Source organism: Arachis hypogaea, chromosome 15 (assembly GCF_003086295.3).
Source record: "Arachis hypogaea cultivar Tifrunner chromosome 15, arahy.Tifrunner.gnm2.J5K5, whole genome shotgun sequence".
Classification (NCBI taxonomy): Eukaryota; Viridiplantae; Streptophyta; class Magnoliopsida; order Fabales; family Fabaceae; genus Arachis; species Arachis hypogaea.
The window spans coordinates 85,894,340-85,898,834 of NC_092050.1; positions in this window are offsets into that span (position 1 = coordinate 85,894,340).

A 4,495-nucleotide genomic window follows, 5' to 3' on the forward strand; every position below is an offset into this window, starting at 1 on the left:
TATGCAATGTATTGTGCACACCTTCTTATCTATGCAATCAAAATGTCTCTGTCTCTGTGCCTTCATATCTTTAATTTTGCTTGCTTAAAACACATGTGCTACTAACATTTCATTGTATAAGACATTCATGATCCATCTTAGCCCCATAGCCATTGTTCTAATTGTTGCTTGAGGAAGAGCAAGCATTCTGAGTTTGGCAAGGGAAGGAGGAAGAATAGAGGAAAAAGGACAACAATAATGAAGATGAACTACAAGGTTGTAGAGTTCCTTTTCTCCTCATTTGTTTCAAGCACTATAAACTGCATGATTGTCTTTACCTTCTCTGTATGCATGTGTGTATGAAAAGGCATAGTTTGATTTCTAAATTGTAACATGGTGCTGTGCCATTATGATTACCAACTTGAGTTTTGTGAATTCAAAAGCAGTAAAGCATCATGATCATAAATAAACAAGGAATTAAAGAAGAGTTTAGCATGAGCATACAAGTATTGGAAAGCTAGTATGATTAATTGTTGCTCAATTGCATTGTATTTTATTTAATTAAAGTTTTCAACTAGGACATTTTGTGAAATCTTTTGAAAATCATGAAAACCTTGAAGAAGCAATTAAAGCAGGAAAAGAAAAGGGAAAGAATGAGAAAGCTGAAGGCTCTGAGTACCAATGGCAATTTATTTGTTAAGTACTTGTGGTGTTTATGTATCAAGACAAATGCTTGAAAACAAAACACTTAGAAGTCAAGCTTAGGCTCAAAGTGCAAAAGCACTCCCTCAAAGCTCAAGGCTCTGAGCATCAATGATTAGAGAGTCAAGAAAAGAAAAGAAAAATGAGCTTAATGAAGTCCTCTAATCAAATGCTTGTGGTGCTTATGTATCAAGTGGTAATACTTGAAAACAAAGCATTTAGAAGTCGTAGCTTTGTTATCAACTCATGGGGCAAAGCATCCAAAAGGAGAAGCTAATAAGAAAATCAAAAGCTTGTTTCAAGGAAGAAATATAAGAGAAAGATTTCATAAATTGAGCTAGATGGAAGCATCAATCATTTACATTTCTTTTGTGATTGTAGCATGCTTAGAAAACTAGCTTACCATGAACATTGAGTTGCTATTCTTCTTGCCTTGGATTGTCAATCTTTATTGCATGATTCTTTTCTTGCTTGGGGACAAGCAAGGTTTAAGTTTGGTGTTGTGATGACATGTCACCATGTCATGTTTTTCTATGCTTTTTCCTTTGTTTTCAATAGGTTTTATGCACTTTCTTAAGCCATAAGCAAGCCAATTGGGTAGATTTCCATGTTTCCTTTAATTCAATCAACCATGGATGAATTCATGCACTTTCATGAGATTTTGTGCTATAATTGTCATATATTATGAAAGAAACACAATCTTATGATTTGGGGCATAGCTTTGATTGTTTTGATTGATTGATGATAGGTGAAAAGAGTTTTGAAGAAGGTTGAAGGAAGAAGGAATGGCTAGGAGCAAGAGAGAACAAAAGGTTTGAGCCAAAGTTTGCCTCAAACTTTAGCTCAAACTTTTAGAAGAATTGAAAACACTCCAGAGGAAAAAAGTTTGAGCCAAAGTTTGCCTCAAACTTTAGCTCAAACTTTTGGGAGAAAAGCTTGAGCCAACGTTTGCCTCAAACTTTTTGGCAAAGGTTGGCATCACAAAACCTACACCCTGGAGGAAAAAGCTTGCGCCAACGTTTGCCTCAAGCTTTTTGGCAAACGTTGGCGCCACACACCACAACAGCCTGAAGGGGTATACTTCCAACAAGAATAACTTGAGCTACAGAGCTCCAAATGAGGTGATTCAAAAAGCAATGGAAAGTAGGAATCGAGAGCTTTCCAAGCATATATGGCACTGCATGGTGGACACTAAAATTGAGGGAGAAAACTGCCCCGAAATGTGCATAAACGAACATGGTGGCAACTTGCAGTGAGGCCAACTGACCTCTGCACCTTCGACGGAGTATAACTCGAGCTGTGGAACTCCAAATGATGCGCTTCCAACGGCATTGGAAAGTAGACATTCAGGGCTTTCCAACAATGTTTAATAGTATGGGGTGGACAATGTGTTTAAGTCTCCAAAATCTGGCGTTTTCGACCATGTTTGAGGCAAACGTCGCCTCAAACGCTGCACACCAAAGCCAGCGACCTTGTCCTCTTCAAAGGAACATAACTTGAGTTGTAGATGTCCAATTGAGGTGATTCCAAGTGGGTTAGAAAGCTGACATTCAGAGCTTTCCAACCATATAATAGTCTATAGTTGGCATAAAATTGGAAACGTTGACAAGAGGACAAAGTAGCGCCACAAGACATGCAAGGGAGGATCCACGTTTGAGCTAAAGTTTGACCTCAAACTTTAAGCCAAACGTGGATGACAGCAAAAAGAGCAAGCTGCTACAAAAAGCTTGAGTCAAAGTTTGCCTCAAACTTTGACTCAAACTTTTTTTGGTTCATGGTCCAGTTCAAAGCTTAAATATTTCCCAAGGTCAAGAGCAATCAACAGAGGCTATTTTCAACCCAATTCCATCAAGGCCAAAAGCCCAATTGACATCACTCAAAGGCACAAGAAACAATTTGATTAGGAATTTCATTTTCTTTGTAATTTGCTTTTCAATTTCATTTTCATTTGTCATGTTTGTAAAATCCTATAAAAGGCATCATTTTCATTTTAGAAGGGGCCCGAATAGAGAGAATAGAAGGGGGCTCGGATAGAGAGCATTGAGAGGCTGGCTCCACGAGGGAGCACTAGGATTTGAGAGCTCTCTCTTAGTTTTCATTTTGTTTTGAATCTTGGGTTGAGAATTGAAGAAATTCTGTTTCAATCTCACCTCAATAATTCTCTCTGTTTTCTTCTTCTGCAAACTTTCAAGTGAATTATTATTTGAATCAAAGTTCTGTTCATTGCTTTCATCTTTAATTTTCCTGCATCTTGTTTGCTATTGGATCAAGGAAGGATTTGAGATCTAGACTTGTTTTCTAGTCTCTTCCAACCCCTGAGATCTTCAACCTCTCATTTAGATTTTGCAATTGAGTTATATTTCTGTTCTGCTTCTTTAAGCAATTTTCCTTCTCTGTTGAGATCTATTGCATTTTACTACTCCCTCGGATTTATTGCTCTGCATATTTCCTTGTTTAATTGTGCATCCCAAATCCTAATTCCTTTTATTCTTCTTGCAATTTAACTTTCCAGTTACTTGATCTACTGCTTTCTTTTAATTTCCAGCACCCACTCCCCTTTACATTTAATGCAATTTACTTTTCTTGCAATTTAAGATTCTTGCAATTTACATTTCTTGCTCTTTAAGTTACTTGCCAATTTACATTCTGCAACTTTAAATTCATTGTCATTTACTTTCTGTTGGCTACAATTTCACACAATTCACTTCAATGTTAGCTTAACTAAACTAATCACCCACTAAAGTTGCTTGATCCATCAATCCCTGTGGGATCGACCTCACTCACGTGAGTTTTACTACTTGATGCGACCCGGTATACTTGCCGGTTAGTTTTGGGTGTTTTGGAAAATTCATTTTTCCACAAATTTTCCCATCATAGGGAGGTTAGAATCCAATAGCATCTGCAGTCCTTCTTCAGCCTCTAAATCAAATTTTTGCTCAAGTCCCTCAATTTCAGCCAAAAATTACTTGAAATCACAAAAAAACACACAAACTCATAGTGAAGGCCAGAAATGTGATTTTTATTTAAAATCTAATAAAAATATACTAAAAACTAACTAAATCATACTAAAAACTATGTAAAAACAATGCCAAAAAGCATATAAATTATCTGCACATCAGCTATACATCTACTTGGCTAGTTGCTTATATCATATCACATATATTTTCAGGATGTCAGACAAAGAAAAAGCCATAGCTACTACTTCAAAGAAGAGAAAGCGCTCTAAAGCCTCTGCCCCTTCTCCTTATGCTAATTATGCTAAGAATCCGCTGAATCACGTGGACAAAGAGAATCAATTGTTACCATCCACGGATCCAATCAAATTCCCCAACCTCTACTGTGAGCTTCGCTTCCTTAAATACCGGAAGACAAACCTGAACATTGAAAAGAAACTGGTCCTTCCCAATGATGTGAGACGCGCCATCAACAGCCATATTCTGGAGTTGGGCTTGGACTTTGTTGATAGAGATTTGGGGAGGATAAACACTTTGTGGGTGAGGAAATTCTACTGCAACTTCTTTCGTGTCACTCTTGATTTAGTCCACCTGAGGGGTAGAGAGATCTTGATCACTGAGGCAGCCATTGGGGTGGCATTGCTTTGCCAACCTCGTACTGGTGACCCATGCGCTTGTCAGCAGGCAGAGGTAGCTATACACTGCATGACTTTTGATTATGAGGCGCTTAAGCGCGTGATTGCCACACCTGACGCCCCTTGGGTGATGGATTCTGGGAACAAGAAGCCCAAGGGGATGCTTTTCACTTATCTGTTGAGAGAGGCTAAGACTTGGCAGCATATATTCGCCCATTATGTCTT